Here is an 18,940-nt window from a genome sequence, read left to right as displayed (position 1 = left end):
GATGGAATCCTGTATTTTCATAATTCTTCAGTTCTGTGTATGTCTGTTTGTCATCCGCTCTATTTTGCAGGCCAGAGTACAGGTTAACATCTTTATTGAAGAAAAACAGACAAGTGCAGACATGAATCAGGCATTATTTAACAACAGTGATGAAAGTCATTGGACCCTTTTCCTTTTACCATGTACACGTACTTTGAATATTGACGTACCATGGAAATGCACGTGTTCTCCTGTATTTTCGGGGATCTGTGACCTGCAGCAGAAAGGACTAGAAGGACATGGAAATCACACATGCATACACATACATATTGATTCGGAAGGCTTTTTTTAGATGTTAACAATAACAAGTACTCAGTGTTCGTGTTAGCGGAAAAGCTTGCGTGTTTCACGCAAATACATCTACATGTCACGCAAGATATTTTCTACCTGCGTTTTCTGCATGCAACACATTTGTGTTCTGGGTCGATACATTTCTTTATTACCCACGTGGTCAACGTATGGGTAGTTGCATACCAATCTCGTACGTCACACGAGTGACGTATCGCGTTGACCTGTTTCGTAACGACTTGACCTGAGATTCTAACGATTTGATTGGATAACCGATGAGCTCTCAATTATATGCATTGTGGGAATGTAAACATTGCGAACGTTGCCGTGTCGCTGTTTAATTGTGAGTCGAACTGAGACATTAAATCTGTCGAAAAACATAAACGCAATGTTTCCACCAGTGATGTTAGTCGAGAGATGCAACTGCAAACCAAGAAACGGGGTGCTACGGAGTAGTTTACTGTAGGAGTCTGTACGAGGCGATGACAACTGACAGGCACCGTGACGTCGGTTACTAAGCTAGAGACGTCGTTACAGTGTGACGTCATGCAAATAGTGTAGTACAGTACAAAACTCTTCCGCAACCTCTTTATGAAACCGGTTTCGGTTTGAAACCATAAAAATAACAAAAAATACGCTATTTTGTCTATTCAATGCATGTAAGACGTAGGTAATAAATATAATACCACACTCGGTCTCATTACATACGAATTGAACGAAACTCGTGACCTGCCCTTCCCTTTCACTCGGTCAGATACCATAGGAAGGACTCTCTTTTCGTATAATGCGTATGTAATGAGACCTCGTGTAGTATTCTCTATAAATTACTCCTTAATTCTCATGATACTATAATGTGACATCGTCTGTTTTGACATGGTGAAGTTACCGATACTTGGAAATCCCCAGGTTTATAAATAGCGTCCTCACCAGATAGCGTGCAAAACTCTGAACCAAATATGACCATATTTAAATTACAGTCAATCTGTGTAATCAGTCTTTTCGTGAACTGCCTGTGAGCACTAGGCAATACGTGTGATGACTGAAAATTTCAGTTATTACACGAAGTGACTAAAACTCATGGTGAGGAATTACGTGAAATGACTGAAATACTGTCAAGACCAGAAAAGTTCAATGTAAAACAAAGTCCTACAGTCAAATAAAAAAACCTAAATCATACATAAAAAAAGTAATAAAGTTGATCCATTTAGTCATTACGCGAAATGACTGATTACACATATTCACTGTAACATATATACTTGGAATCCAATCTTTTCAGGTGTTGTGTGCAGTATTGGTAGAAACTTCACTGCTGGCGCACCCTTAACCATGTAATCTTCCACAGGTGTTGTGTGCAAACATTTGTTGTTATTATTGCTGTTTTCGTAAGAATTTTGTACGTCATGCAGCAAACGTTATTGACTTTCGTGAGTCAAAAACAAACAAATTAGAAGATACTGACACAAATGACAATGAACGTAGCAATGCCACTGTGACGTCACTGTGACAGAATAACCCGTTAAAAAACCACGTAAGGCCCCTGAATTTTTACCCCAATGGTGTAATGACTTTTTTAATGGTTCAGACAGCCCTATATCACGGGCCAGAAACGGTGGGTGTTGTTGTTTAAACGTCGCGTGGACGACGACTATACACAATCCATTGACATGTTGCACACCGACGTGAAGCTGGTTCCCAGGGCCAACTGGTGGTATCATCAGAAGTGACCTGTCTTTAGCGGGTTCGAAGATGGGGCGCTATTAAGACCGATTTGACCCGATTTACGGCAGTATTTCACGCTGCAGATGCTTGTTATGTTTCGTACATCGACCACAGGGTTTTGTTGTTACTATGGATGGAAAGCCCCGTGTCTTAGCTTTCACATCATGTGCGACACGTGCGGGTGTCGTCACGTTTTCCCACCCTTAAAGCCCCCCGAAGCTAAGCCCCGTGCGTGTGACGGGAGCCAAAACAGCTCAGATTTCATATCAAAAGGAGTTTGATCTCTGCATCCCGCTTGCACTAATCGTCTCGCACCCGGAGAAAAAACATATGCACGCATATCATATATGAAAATGTTGCCACGTGGACAAGGCACCTGGGATCGTCACGGGGTCGACGTGGGGCACCTGGTTGGACGTCCACGTCCATTTGGCCATCTGATATAGACATGTCTTTTTACCAAGAAAAGAGCCTTGCTCTGCGATCATCTTTTATACGTCGCGTGGACGACGAATATACACAACCCATTGACATGTTGCACATCGACGTGAAACTGGTTCCCAGGGCCAACTGGTGGTATCATCAGAAGTGACCTGTCTTTAACGGGTTCGAAGCCGGGGCGCTTTTAAGCCCGATTTGACCCGATTTACGGCAGTATTTCACGCTGCAGATGCTTGTTATGTTTCGTACATCGACCACAGGGTTTTGTTGTTACTATGGATCGAAAGCCCCGTGTCTTAGCTTTCACGTCATGTGCGACACGTGCGGTTGTCGTCACGTTTTCCCACCCTTAAAGCCCCCCGAAGCTAAGCCCCGTGCGCTCAGATCTGACTGATCTGTGCATCCCGTTTGCACTGATTGTCTCACACGCGGATCCCCTTTTGCCACTGCTGTATATAAACACAATGGGCCGAAACGACAATTATAGAGTTTTGGAATTACGATAAAATGATGATCTACCGGACAGGGCATGTGCGTTTAAACGTACCTACACATACACTTACGAATGGAAAGCCAGAACTGGGCATTGGCTTTTGACGTCAAGTGGACGCCATCCTTGCCTAACAGTGCAGGTCCCATCCTCATGTGCTGGCTGTGGTCCCAAAAGGTGGCATCCAGACGGCGTCGCAACATCCTCTTCAAGCGCCGATTCGTCTCCTCCACCTTCCGCTTGTAGGCAGAGACCGTCATGTTCCTTGGTTTTACCCTCGGGAACAGACTTCCTATCACTGCTCTGGAGCCCGGCCGTTTCCACCGAAGGTAGTCCAGAAGATCCAGCAAATCCTCAACCAGGTTCTGAGGATCAGTTGACGCCGACACGTCGTTCTCTCCCACTTGAAAGAAAACAATGCCCTGGAAACCTGCATCAAGGGCATCCACCACTGCTTTCATCCGAGCGACAGTCGCCCCTCCTATCCCACGCACGGAAGTGATGGTGCCACGTGGAGGGGGACAGACTTGATCAAGTCGCCGCACGAAGCTATGTCCCAGGATGGCAAAGTGGACGGGCTTTGAAACAGGACCTTTAAAAAGTGTGTAGGCCATGGCTTGAATGGAGTCTTCAACAATGAGATGTGTCAAACAATGTTAGCACATGTGCCGTGATGCTTGTATCTGACTGCTAGGTATATATAGATTGAAAAGTGTTTGTATTAAGCTCTGCATTGACGTCACAGAGTCAATCAATCATTCATGGATTAAGGCCGGTTGGTAGCTTAAACCTGACACGACTCACTCATCCCATACACTTATGCGATTAAACAACCGATCAACGATTGGCGCTTTCAGTCGTAATTCCCGCCACTTGGTTGGCTTCCATGTCTCACTCAGAAACTCTCGGATTAGGCATTACAATCAAAACATCAGAGCAGAGCCTGTGTGCCCCACCACAACAAGTGCCTCTGCAAACGTGACGCCAATCAAGGCTCATTTGAAGACAATGAGGTGAGTAAGAACTCACTATGAAGCTACTTTAGGAATGTAATTGTGTGAAGGTGACCTTTAGTAACAAACAATAAGAATTAAATATCACAAAAAACGTGTCTCCGTTTTCTCTTCACATGGAAATAAAGACAATACCAAGGCTAAACGTAGCAAAGAAATCGTTTTATTCATCCTTCCAGACAACATCAAACCAAGTGCAAACATAGCAAAAATTCAGTTCGCCATGACACCAGGTGGAATTAAAGACAATACCACGGCTAAGCGCAGCAATGAAAAACCAGACAACATCAAACCAAGTGCAAACATAGCAAAAATTCAGTTCGCCATAATACCAGGTGGAATTGAAGACAATACCACGGCTAAGCGCAGCAATGAAAACGTTTTATTCATCCTTCCAGACAACATCAAACCAAGTGCAAACATAGCAAAAAATTCAGTTCGCCATCACACCAGGTGGAATTGAAGACAAATATCCGGGCTAGTTCGTAGACATTGAAAGCATGTTCCCCTCACCTGGAAACAATACTATCAATGCCTCGGCCGGCCTACCGACTCAATTCATAGAACTTGAGCCAAGTGTAGAAAATCACTTGAGCCAAGGATTATATTTCAGTTACACATGCCCGACTTTACCTCGATGTTTTTTCCCCGTTTAATTTACTGGTATTATTAGTTCTTTGTTGTTATTGTTTTTAGTTTTAGTTTATGTCATTGCGGTTTTAAGTTTTTGGGTTAGGGATTCAGCTTAAAGAGAAGGCCGTAGGCTTTTAGTTTTAATTTATGTTTTTTTTCGGTTTCGGGAGAGAAGGACTTATTATTGCCCACATCGATGTTTTTCCCCCCTATAATTTACCGGTATTATTAGTTCTTTGTTTCGTGTTGTTATTGTTATTTTACGTTTTAACCTTCTTTGTTTTAAGTTTATGTTATTGCGGTTTGGGTTAGTGATTCAGCTTAAAGAGAAGGCCGTAGGCTTTTAGTTTTAATTTATGGTTTTTTTCGGTTTTGGTTTACGTTTTAACCTTCTTTGTTTTAAGTTTATGTCATTGCGGTTTGGGTTAGTGATTCAGCTTAAAGAGAAGGCCGTAGGCTTTTAGTTTTAATTTATGTTTTTTTCGGTTTTTAGGTTAGCGTTTTAGATTAGAGAGAGAGGGACTGATTGCCTTTTCACGCAAGTTTTATGTTACATCGGTTTGTGGTTAGTGTTAGTTTAGAGCGAGACGGTGTTAACTTGTACTTTTATTTTTGCATTCCCCATTTGTAAGACGAACATGAACATGACGAAGCATTTGTGCATCACAGTCATATATACCCACATGGATAACCATAGCTCACGAATTCAATACCCTAACAATTGCATAATGGACAGATAATTCAAACATGTCAGCACAAATATATAATACGAAACATTAAACCTGGAAGGATACAACTTTGATTTCAAAGTCCGATTGCTGTGATGGCGCAGTTCAGTCTACGTAGGAAGGTCGTCGTGGTAGATCAGATCTCTGTGAATTCTTCAGGTACTAATGACAATGGCAGTGGAGCTGGTACACGTGATTAACAATACATACTACAATTTACATCAACATGCATAACATACGACAGAAAACGTCAATGTCCGTCTGGCGTGTAATGCCATTGCGTCTACCCATCAATTGGGTGACTCGCATACATAGCTGTAGACACTACAGCAATATACCTCTCCTTTCCAATATGCCACACCTTAGGGAATTGCAAAGATTTGACACGGCAAATCATGCAGGGTTACCGCCAAGTCGCCTCTGAGCCACTGCCAAGACTCAAACTGGTTTGGGTGCGCCAGCTACCGTTTTCACACCCTCGCTCCTCCTCCAAGGGTCGCCCCTTCACTCCAATGCAACACCGTCCTGCTTCCAGGAGAAACCACCACCGTTTGCGCTTGTTAACTGCCAAGTCGCCTCTGAGCCCCTGCCGGGACTCGAACTGGTTGGCCTGCGCCAGCCAACGCTTCGCCACCATCGCCTCTCCTCTATGGGGCGACCCTTCACTCCCATGCAACACCATCATTTCGTCCTGCTTCCAGGAGAAATCCACCACCGTTTGCGCTTGCTTACTGCCAAGTCGCCTCTGAGCCCCTGCCCGGACTCGAACTGGTTGGCCTGCGCCAGCCAACGCTTCGCCACCATCGCCTCTACTCTAAGGGTCGCCCCTTCACTCCCATGCAACACCATCATTTCGTCCTGCTTCCAGGAGAAATCCGCTTGCTTACTGCCAAGTCGCCTCTGAGCCCCTGCCGGGACTCAATGTGTTTCAGTTCTGCTATACCGTGGCCGGATCGAGCATCTTCGGGAGAACCAATGACGAATAGCATGAGCAACGTCGCGCGCCGTTACACAGGCTAAACACCAAGGCAACGAAAAGCTTGATCATGGTGGAGGTCGGAATTATCCCGCTATGCACTACCTCGGGTCCCCCATCTTTCCGACCTCCGTGGGCAGACGTGGACGGCAGCGTCGCAATTTTCACATCGCCGTGCCCGTCGCATCGTCTTGCCCGGGAACATAGGCAAATTTCTGAGCCAGTGGCCAGCCTGGCTCTTGTCCCCATATAAAGAATACCCCGTAAATACGTTGGATAGTTAGACTTTCGCCTGAGAGTACTATGCATTTTAAAAAGTTAATAAATACTTTATTTGAGGGGTTAGAAAAACGCCCTTTTGCATGCACCTCCGCCATTGAATGGGCTTTCTGGCAATATAAGCCAATTTGATTTCTGACTTTGGACAGAAAAGTTATATAGGATTTCCTGCGAAAGTATAGCAAAACATGACGATTTTTACAAACAAATTGTACAATACATATTTTAATTTTCAGGATAGATCCAATCTGTGTTCAGCACCGTCACCGACGTCAATAGAGCTTTCTAATGATACCAATACAGGTTTGTTGCAGATAGGTATAACGGAGTTAGAAGCAAACAAAGACGCGATAAGGCAAAGACTGAACAAGGGCGCATTTGAAAGGCCGACCACACAAGAAGCGGCGGTATAAACCGACGTGCGTAACGTCTCAGCAGAACATCGCACATGTTATACGTCGTTAGGAGCGTACTTTCGAGGGTTTTCGACTGCATTAGACATAGTGAAAATCGGACCATGGACATATAAATTATAGCCGAAAACTACATCTGCTGATGGCGCAGGTGACACGAACACCACAGACGGCGGCAATTTCAGATGTGTGGAGCACCGTTGCAAAATACTCCACATGTGCATGTTATACATCGTTAGAAGTGCACTGGAAAGGCCTTTCAAATGCGTTATAGTTATTAAGAATCGTATTATGCATAATGAATTTATGCACAAAAAACATCTTCGGCCGATAGCAAATGGGACCGGGAAATCACCATTATACACGAACAACACTGGTACCTGTGCGCAGCGGCGTAAATGTGCATGTTATACATCGTTAGAAGCGCACTGGAAAGGCCTTTCAAATGCGTTATAGATATTAAGAATCCAACATTGCATAATGAATTTATACGGAAAACATCTTCCGCCGATAGCACATTGGAGACGGAAATGACCATTATATACGGACATCTAAAGTACCTTTGCGCAGTGGCGTAAATGTGCATGTTATACATCGTTAGAAGCGCACTGGAAAGGCCTATTGAGCAGCGTAGATGACTTATTAAAAACAAGCAAAAGGTAATAAAAGTAAAGTTCACTTGCCAATAGGGATCGTCAACGCCGACTGGTATTCGTCCACTAAGACACTCGGTCTGTGATGATGATATTGTGAGCATTCACGTATATTACCACGTCCCCGCCAGATAGCCAATGGAATGGTTTAGATGAAGGTCACTGTCATGTGACCAAGTCGGATGTTTTTAAGGGAGAGGAGGAAATTGTGAATTGCCCATCTCCATTCTATGCATGACGTCCATTTGGAGGGGCAAGGGCACGCCAAAAGGTGTGAATTGCCCATCCCAATGAAAACCAAGCATTCTATGCACATGGCTGAAATCAGTCGGGCAACAAGATTATAAAATCACAAAGCTGCTTATCAAACGGAGGATATCTTCACGGTGACGAAATTAAATTTGCTGATTAGTGGTACATCTCCGGAAATTACCTGCCACGCCTCAGACTAAACAGTAAACACAGCAGAGTGATGGACAGCTAATGAAGTGATAATTAGATTTACAGGAAGCTAGAGATGTGCATGTATATACAACGAATCCACGAGGACAGGTCAAACAGACGTTATAAAAACAATGATGATACGTAGATGTGATATATAGAGTGTGATATATAGCGTGATATATTAAGTGACAATAGAGGCGGCTTTTGTGATAAAGTATAGCTGTCATAACGCCGACGGGCCGACGGAGCATACACGCCAGATCATAGATTTGATCCGGTTTCAGCAAAATATAACGGCGCGCAGAGACCGACTATCAGGTGTGACTCGAATGCACATTATACCTTGGCAGAACCGCATTTTCAAGGGCTTTCTGATACACTAAAATTATAAATAATAACACTACAGGTATTGCCGTTATGGTTAGATTCCAAACGCTTGTACTTTTTAGTTATGTCAAGCATGTTCATTCGTGTATTGCTCAACTATCTAATGTCGCACAACAACATATTACATATTCCCAGAATCCCACATGAATGATCTTGCAAATGCACTATAGATGTAAATATTAACACCGCCGGTATAGCCGGTGTACAAATTCATCTATATTCCGCCAATCTATATCACGTCCCTTATATTTTGCAGTTCGCACATTAATACTCATATAGCTCCACCACTGAATGTGCAACATGTGCGTATTATACATTGTCTAAAACACGCCTTAATAGGCTTTCAAAGGCGCTATAGAAATGTATATTCTGAGGTGATGTGTAAGAATAGTAGCCGTTATATCACGACTGCGCGATGTTGGCGAAAATTGCTATATCACAGAAGAATTGAACTTCAGTAAAATTACACAAAACATCACGTCGGAGTTTCAATCTGGACTGGTTACCAGGGGCAGCACAATATTCATGTTTGCATATTTGGAGAGAGCGTTTCCCAAGGTTTCCAAGAACGTATAACATGCATAGATATGACAAAGTAGAAGGCTTGAAAAATGCCATGGCGCAGGCGACTTCCACCGGAGGCTGGGTGGAACAAGTTTCTTCCACCGGGGCCTACGTGGAAGAAAAACGCACAGCTTAAAATCACAGAAACCTTAATTGCTCGGCTATAAAGTTGCGTAAAAACAAACGGAAACATTCTCCGTGTAGCCACAGGACACATCTATCCAACGACGCGCGGCATGCGCGTGTATGGCGATTGATGCAGCCCCCAAGGGAGCCGTGCTGAAATAGGTGATACAATCTGGGAGCAAAAGTAATGTAAGTCCCCATGGGCCTTAGTATGGTGATCTGCCTTCAGTTGTTGGCGATCTATAGCCAGTTTTTATATTGTATTGTCTTTGCCAATAAAATAGCTTTACATGTTCATGCTAGTTTTAGACTCCATCTGTGATACTCTAGTTATTTTACTGTCCTTCGTTGACGGGGTTTTATATATTATATGTATGTATTATAAATTTAGAACTAGTTTTAGTCACGATATGGCTGAAATATTGCCAATGTGACTTTAAATCTTAACTCACTCACTCACTCAAACCGTTGCCACTCACTCACTCGTCACGATATGGCTGAAATATTGCCGATGTGGCGTTAAATATTAACTCACTCACTCACTCAAACCATTATGAAAGATGTTGAGTCCACTGAGTCCAGGTTCTAAACATAAATATCGCTGTGTTTCAGCATCAAAGAGACATCCATACCCTTCCTTTTGTACTTCAAATGGCTCGAAGCAGTCCACGCCAACATAGGTGAATTGGGGTGCCCCGAAGAAACCCTATTAGATGGAAGTTCAGCCATTCCTTGGATATTCTTCAGACCCTGGCCACGCTTGCAATGTTCAGAGTTTCTAAGAATCTCATTTAATGCACTGACAGCCCAGAAACTTTGTCTCGTGTGAGATATGTTCTTTCCGGAATGCCCAAGAAGGTCATGATAGTGATGTCAAACCAGGCTGACGCTTGGCCTATTCTGGTATTTCGGCATACTTGAGATGGCATCCAGCACACATGATTTCGTTAGAGTTCATCACAGGTTCGAGCTTGTAGATGAATCTTGTTTTCTTCACATGGTGACCTCGCATAAGATCATTAGGAGAAACTCCACTACCTCGACCTCAGTAGTTCTGATTCCTTCAACTGTTAGTGGATTCTGTGAAACTCGTCGATCAGATTTGTTATTTCTAGACCTTACCAATAGACACTGTTCCAATAGCAAGATCCAGGCTACATCTCTCTTTAACTTGTGTCATGACGAGTACCGTCCCAATAACATGTTAGTACAACCTTGTTTGACATCACCTTGAACAAATTTCACTTTGTGTCTCTTTATTTTCAAATCTCTTTTTGGCAACTCAAATGCTTTTGGAATAGTCGGCCATGCAGATTCATCCAGCCAGAGGAAGTCTGGCCTTTCATCCATCTTTCCTGTGATATTATCTCATTTACATTAAGTCCTCGGGATGAATCATCTGCAGGGTTAAGTTTTGATTCAACATAACGCCAGTCACCAGCCGCGAATCCTTCATGAATAACAGCTAGTCTCGCCTTTCCTCCCAATATAGCACAGTGTATTCTGCCATCAGAATTGACTATTCTTAGGTATGATATTGATCAGTATCCCTCCATGGAAGCGTCAGAGAAATTAAGTAGTTCATATTTCAATCACCAGGTAGAAAAACAGTATGTAATTGTCAGCTTATCAATCCTTGAAAGTTTCTGAATCAATTCAATATAGTTTTCCTCATTGAATACTTCCAGTGGATCATCCCATCCTTTCTTCAGTTTGCATTCATGCTGAAAGATTATCAGAATAACTGGGCTTATAAATCCAAAAGGATCATAGATTGAGCTGATGACACTTAATATCCCTCTTCGTGTATTTGGTTTGCTCTTTGGCTTGATCAAGAATCCAGATTTGCCAGATTCAGTGTTCAAGCTAACGCCCATTGCTCTCTCCTGTGGAAAAACAATACTTCCACGATCAATATCGTTGACCTCTTTTGCTCTTTTCTTTGCAGGGATGGAATCTAGATCAAGAATTATAAATATAAATATATATTTATATAACGCTTGTTTCCAGTTCGGTTAAACTGCTCAAAAGCACTTTTGGGCAATGAAGTGTCCCGGGTAATATGTACAACAGTGAGTCTATATACACGGGGAGTTTGCAGAATTGCTGATCCACTTGCTAAGTTTGAAACCTCCTCCCTGGAGAAGCTCACATGACTCCTTCACAAGATAAATTGCTTCGAATACAGAGGACACAGAATAGAAAATACAGGTTTTCCAAGATTGTCCTTATTGTTTCTGGGTTAAAGTCAGCTCTAAGTCAGCAGTACGTCTCAGAGCAAAACTTGCACAAAGTGGACTCCATTAGCACCCGCAAATAGATGAATTGTCGTTCGGTAGATCTCAGGTTTTCATGATGTATCTCCATCAGGCCACCATAAAAACTGCAGAGCATTGTGATACTCTTCGGCAACTCCACCTTGGTGAAAATTTGCCTCAACGTCACCCATTTTAGCTATCTTTTCCTAACGAAATTGTCCGTGAAGAACCTCCACATTAAGGATTGTTCTTCCATACTTAGGATCACAGTCAAAAACTATTCTCAACTTGTCCGGTTTCTTCTTACTGATCATAGCATGCTCAGGGATATACTACGAGTAATCAGGGCGCTCATTGGGGTTGGTTTCATCATGTGGAACCTCTTCAGCATAACCCTTGGCGAGAAGCTCTTGTATTCCATCTCTGTATCTCTCATGTAGGCTCTTATTCTTGGATAATTGCCTGCCTAGATATTCAAGTCTGACTTCTGACTAATCGCCTTTTATAATGTCCATCTTCAGCCTCCAGAGATTCCTGCCAAATATCTATAACACGCTTGTCACTAACAGAAATTTGCGATTTACTATCCAAAAGATGTTCACAAGATTCCTACTTCCAAAATCTCTCAACCGAGGACTCCAAGTTGTGTTTTGCTTGAACAAAGTTTGGTACTATCCTCCTTGGTTACCATATTCTAATGGCCCATTCAGTGCCCAGTCAAAAACTCTTCTGGTAGCATATGGCTCATTGTCTTTACCTTCCCGGACGTCAATTGGTACAAGTGCTGACGGATTGTCTTGTCCAATCAAAAGGGTTATCCTTGCATGATCCACAATCGGCAGAGTTACACCTCGTAAATGAATCCACTTATCAACATCCGTTTGGCTGGCTAAAGTATCGGTCGGAACAGGTATTTTGGGAATTATAAACACATGGGGTTGTTTCACTGAATGTCTGCCATCAAGACCTGTCACATCTAAAGTCACTAAACTGGTTTCAGATTCAGTTTTCATTCATCAATGTAGCTGATAGTGAAATAGACGTTTTTGTTCCTTTCACACTGAACAGCTCAATAAATTCTTGTGAACAGAATGTATTTGCCGCTCCCATTGTCAAGAAAAGCATTTCAATGAATCCATCCCCACCATTTAACCTCATTGAAACTGAGACAACAGGCAGGCTATTCTGGACACACCGGTCCCATTAACACCACCACAGACAGAATTATGCATTGAGCGAGTCCCACTCTCTTGTGGCAATGTAAACGTCTTTCCATGTGAGTTTAACAATGTCTGTAAGCTATATAGTGCATCAATCTGGAGTGCTTGCGATTGCAACCATCAACTTGGCACCTACTTGGTTTGTTACAGCTGTAAGACACACGGTGTGTTGAAAAGCAATTAAAACAAATCTTATGTTCCTTCACGAAGTCCATCCTTTTCTGGGGAGTCATTTCTTTGAATGTATTACACGTATATGACATGCTCTCCCAAACAGCTTGCCATCCTCCAGTGCTGTGCTGATTGTTTATGTTATTGTAAGAGCTACTACCAGCTGGAATGCCACTTTCCCTGCTAGCTTGAACGTTAAAGGTGAACACATCAGATTTTCCAGAGTTATTTTTAGTTTTTTCCTTTGAATTCCTTCGAAGTTAAGCTATCTGTACCGAAGTACAGATCGGTTGCTTCTTCCTTGAAATTCTGGCAGAGTTTCAATACCAGGGCAATTGTCTTGAATTTTCAAGTTATGAACTGCTTGCTGTCTCCACCTCCCATGAAGACATGAAGGTGATGTTCCAGTTATCACCCCCATTCTGACTTGTTTGTCTGTTTCATTCAGTCTAACCGTAGCAGTGATAACACAGCTTCTTACAGAGTCTGCTCTCAATTCTGAACTGTCACCATATCAGAAGGTTGGTCCTTCAGTCATCTTTTCTAACCAAGCTTTTGATACTACATACTGGTTGTCAAAACGTTCTAACAATAGTGGGTTAAAAGCTTTTCTTCCTACTAGACAAAGTAATTTATAGTCCTCCAACATTTTGGATCAGCTTTCTCGTTACATCTGACATAATCCCTATCGCAGACAGCATCCTGTCCATCATATTAAAGTTACCTTAACCTCTGAGTCTTTGCCATCTGGTATGGTGTAGACAAATGCGACATTTTCTTTGTCCTAGTTAATATTTTTATACGTTATATTTCATACTGTGATCAAGTGCAACACGCAACTAACACTTGTCAGTACGGCACATTGAGCACATTGAGATAATACAATGGTTTAGAATTTCATAGGTGATGGTATCCGATAAATGCTCCATGTTCAAAAGTTATATTAAGCTCTGTTTTCATATGAAATGCCACCATGTGTTATCTCTGTTCTAACTACCAAGTCACAAGAGGCATATTCAGTCATATATTAATACTCACTCTTGCAACAATATTGTAACAGATATACATTGCCATAGAGATACTACTTGTATTCGGACTGCATATTTCACATATTGTGGGTAGTCGGTAGTTACAGACTATGCATTATATTATTCTCCAGTTGTTTCTGCTTAATATTACTTGCTAGGATTTAAGTTTCATCGGTATTTCAATGTTCTCCCTCAATCTCTCACATACATATTGTATATGTTGTTCGTTCTCGTCTTTTACACCACAAAGCATTTACTGAATGTTGTACCTTCATTGTTCATTGTCATATCAACGATTATAGATCACGTCCATGCATTCTATGACTTCGATCTTGTATCTCTTTATGTCATTTCCGTATTATGAATATGACAAGTATCAATTGGATAATGAGTCGTCCTACAATTCGAATTTGTACATCAGTATCGTACTTCTTCTTACTAAGCTTATAGTATTTTGATACATACATAGAGCATGGTATCCAAATGAGGTCGTTGTAATCCAGATTACCATATGTCTCCATAACAAATCTACTGTTTACATTTGCTAAATGTCACAAATATGTTGGTTGTGGCTTAACACTTTTTCTCAAGTGTTGCAGTTCCATAGCTGGCCCACTTCTGTTGGGACAGAAGTTAAGCAATTCTCCACTGTCGTCGGACTCCCACCACCATCAATCATCTGACTTCCCACTGTAGTTGGTGACGACCACAATACACAGGGCACAGCCAACGCACCCGCATACGCCAGAAGACCGTATGGTTCCTATGAACGCCTATAACGTCACAGATGAAGTTGTTCCGCCATCTATGACACCATAATGAGACTGCTGATCTTTAGACAAACAACATGTTTGCCCATGCCAGTCAACTAGTGTGCGGACTTTTTTCAACTTACCATGATACTCCATCACAAGATCGTGCTGTGGGATCTTGCCAGACTGTGTTACGTCACTGATATTTCGTGGTGGAGTTCAGCTCATGCTGTGACTTTTCCTGCCCAAGACAGTGACAGTGTCTTCGTTTGGGGACCGATGACACGTGAACTTTTTGTGAAGGATCAGACCATATGTGGTCATACGAAGTGACATTTACTCATCTTTATTACTTTTATGACGGACTAGGATTTTGTTGTGTTGTGTACATGCTTTGTGGTATTACGAAGTAAAAAAGGAGCCATTTTCTTCCTCTTTTTCTAACGTAAGTTGGTGTACCTTGGGCACGTTTGCCAATTTCGCGTTTTGCACAAGACCTTTCAAATTGATCAACACATCCCATATGAGTTACACGCAACTGTATTGCTTCTGGTGTAGATTTTGTTGTATTTCTATACATCGCTTCCATGGTCTCATGTTTACTTATTCCGAGTTGTGGGCAGCTCTTGTCCATAGACGGAGGATGATATAAGGTGAAAATTGCATCCGTTATACAAGAAACTTATCACATATATATACTCACTCGCAAAAGAAACGCAAGTTTCTTACTCAAAGGAAGAATTTAACTGAGACCCTTAATATCATAACAACGTTGATAAATAATGATGGTTGATGGTGTTGTTAACATTTTCTGTTGCGTTTTGCAAAGCCAGTGTGGGAACAGAAAAAAAAACGAATCGCCAAAACGCACCGCTTCAATGGCGATGTGGGCATCATGCACACTTTCCTCGTGCAATTAAACATGCACGAGTTGTCACCATCTTCAGTGGGTATAAAACTGAGCCAAAATATTTGGCTAGTCACACTTTGTTCAACAATGCCACGTTTAAATCAACTTGAGTAGAACCAGGCTATCGGACTGTTGGAAGCTGGAGAGTCTGTCCAAGATGTTGCCAGCCACTTTAATGTCAACATAACCACGATGTACCGTCTTCAGCATCGATACAACACAACGCAGACTACAGATGACCTTCCTCAAAGCGGCTGACCTAGGGTCACCACCCACTCGACAAGATCGACACATTCCACGTCAACACCAGCGAGATCCTTTCCTGACAGCAAGCCAGACTGCTCGAGACACCATAGGAACGCATAATCGACGCATCAGCCGCGACACTGTCATCCGACGTCTGCGTTCCAACAACCTACGATGTCGCCGACCAGCACGTCGTCCTGTCCTCCAACCACGGCATCGACAAGCATGACTTCAGTCGGCACAGGGTCATCAAAACTGGCGTCAAGGTGAATGGAGACGTGTCATATTCTCTGATGAGAGTCGGTTTTGTGTGTCACATGCAGATGGAAGGGTCAGAGTTTGGCGACGCGAAGGAGATCGTTTTGCTGACAGAAATGTTTTGGAGAGGGATGCATGGGGTGGACCTAGTGTCATGATTTGGGCCGGAATCGGACTTAATGCGAGACTTGGACCATTGTCCTTTCAGAATGTGGGTCAAGGTTGGGGACATGGGGTCACAGCTCAACGTTACATAGACCAAGTCATCAGACCCCACGTTGTTCCATTTTTCGCCCAACATCGTAACCACCTTTTCCAGCAGGATAACGCTCGTCCACATGTTGCAAGAGTTACCATGGACTTTCTTCAACAACACAACATCCGTGTCCTACCGTGGCCATCGAGCACTTGTTGGATGAGGTTCAAAGGCGCCTGAATTAAGTGCGACCAGTGCCTACAACTGCTGATGAACTTCGTACATCTGTTCTGGATGTGCGCAGGAGGATCCACTTGGCCTTTACGCATCGTCTGATCCACTCCATGTACAGGAGATGTGTTGCAGTGATCAATGCTAATGGTGGCCACACCAGGCATTCAATGACGTCATGGCGATTGACTAGAATCTGCGCAACGCTTTTGCTGTCACAAAACGTAATGACGTCATCTGTTTTGTTGCCTATGAACTGTTCTTGCTCAAAGCTCTGTATATCTGACGCTGTTGGTATTTGTATTCTATACTGTTAAAAAAATAAGTACATGTATACTTTATACTAGACTTGCGTTTCTTTTGCGTGTGAGTTTATTATGTGAGACTTACGGTTATTTCGTCATAGAATCAATGTTATGACTGCATGGTAATAAACAAACGGATAAAGAACAGGATAAGTGTTAGTAACAGATAAGCCTCTTAAAGTAGTAATTAAACGGATATCGATCGAGGAGTATTTCCGATCACGAGGTACAACATGAGACCATGGAATGATATAACTTTAAACGAATAGGAGGAATTGTATCTGGTCATGTGACAAGGGTGGAACAGGCTCCAACACCTTAAAAAGATACCGTCAGCACTAGAAAGTGGTGCGGGTTACAAAGTCAGAAGAACGTTCGCATGGCGATCGATCAGTTCCATATCTGGTGAAGAGATTGCCCTATCCTGTCCAGACCACGTACCGTGTAATGAACAGAGGGATCGAGTAAACCTATGTGAGTATAAAACTTGGTATTGACTTATTCCTGGTATGGCAGAGTGCCAGCACATGAATGAAATGTGGTTATTGAGGATTTTATCTTCGTCTGACCTCTCACTCCTAGACTTAACATCCCCATGGACCAAGCGAGTGTGTAACTTGAGCTTACATCACCCCTGACAATGCGGAACGGCCATCTTAATAGGTAACTGATTATAGGGTTTACTAACACCCAAATCCCGGTTACAACACTTTCATCTAACCAGGTTGGTGTTCGAGAGAGGGTGACATTAGCGTCAACAAGTTGAAACAGAGGAGCAGATGTACAGTTATACAGTCTACTTCATGTAAACCATGGTGGTCACCCGACTACTTCCTTCAAACTGTCCAAGTTGCTCGTGCTGTTGATGAGACATGCTGATGAATTCTCTGAAGAAAAGAATGAGTAGGTTTGTACCATCTTTTCTACAGCTATGTAAGTTTAAATACCTCTACATTTTGCAAGATCTGTTTTGTTGCAACAGCTCATGTAGTCAAAGTTTAGGTTCATGGATTAACATATGGGCAAACATACACCACATTCAAAGCATGATCGATGTGTGATTCCTGAAGAATGTAACTGTGCTATTTATGGTATGCTGTTGAAAATAACAACATATTTGGTTATTCCTCTGATCAATGTGCAAAACCCATACTTCTCACAGGGAGTGAAACTGTGGTGTAGCAACTCAGTTGTGTTGATACAGGCGAGGCATCATATATGTATGCAAATCATGACCTAAATACAACAAATATTTGGCAATGGGAGCTGTGTCAATTTACACTTGTCACAAAGTATGTGATCTAGACTACCAATTGTCAAACTTTCAATTTTTTTGGAAGTTGTTGTGGGAAGTGTGAAGTCTTCAAGAAACACACAGTCATGACTTTTCAGTAAGTGAAGTGAATTTTCTAGAAATTACACGTTTTCTGACCTTGGCAACTTCAAAGATATGTTCCATGGTCAAGTGTTTCAAACACTAAAACAGTAGTTCCAAAATCACTTGTGTTCGATTGTGTGAAAATGTGACTGATTCCTAGTCGTTTGGTCACTTTGACAAATCTTCAATTATTTCAATACTAGTGGTGGCCGATTGGTTTGGATGCCAGCGATTAGGTATCTGACTCTGAGTGTATGGGTTCTAATCCCACATGAAGCTCAATCAAAACCAGACAATCCAGTGATCAACAGATTGTGCATCAATCCACACAATAAGGATACGGTGACATGTGTCAATCAAGTAAGCGAGCCTGCCCATCCCATCCCGTTAGTCGCCTCTTCGACAAACAAGGGTTATTGAAGATCAATTCTAACCCGGATCTTCATGCGTAATGAAAGAATGATGATATGGGTATTTTTAATTTATGATTGTTAACTTGCTTGAGGAAATCCCCATCTAATACCCTGGAGTCCGGTAAGTTTGGTACTGTTTTCTCTTCAGAATAGGGAAGGAGAGGAGTGTCATGACTAAGTTACTGTAGATTGTCAAGGCCTGATCAATTATTCTCTGTGTGTCACGGTAAAATCAATGAAGGGGAATCACAGGGGTAGCATCTGAGTTAAGGAGATCAGAACTACGTGTAAGGGTTGGCATATATGGATCTCCTAAATATCTGTGATGATAGACGCTCATTGTATGAGATCCTTTAAGGATGTTTATCAAGTAATAGGTCT

The 18,940-nt window shown here is 42.4% G+C and overlaps 1 long non-coding RNA gene across 1 annotated transcript; it reads right to left on the bottom strand.

The window, feature by feature from the left end:
- Positions 1-964: 964 nt before the first annotated feature.
- LOC124279174 lies at positions 965-18,202 on the bottom strand. Its single transcript, XR_006899308.1, has 3 exons — positions 18,191-18,202; positions 8,601-8,603; positions 965-1,061 (listed from the first exon to the last, which is right to left on the bottom strand). It is a non-coding gene; the product is annotated as an uncharacterized LOC124279174 (long non-coding RNA).
- Positions 18,203-18,940: the final 738 nt, after the last annotated feature.

This window comes from Haliotis rubra, unplaced genomic scaffold (genome assembly GCF_003918875.1).
Source record: "Haliotis rubra isolate DU_JTF1 unplaced genomic scaffold, ASM391887v1 Scf2476, whole genome shotgun sequence".
Taxonomy (NCBI): domain Eukaryota; kingdom Metazoa; phylum Mollusca; class Gastropoda; order Lepetellida; family Haliotidae; genus Haliotis; species Haliotis rubra.
This window is presented reverse-complemented; position numbering and strand designations above follow the sequence as displayed.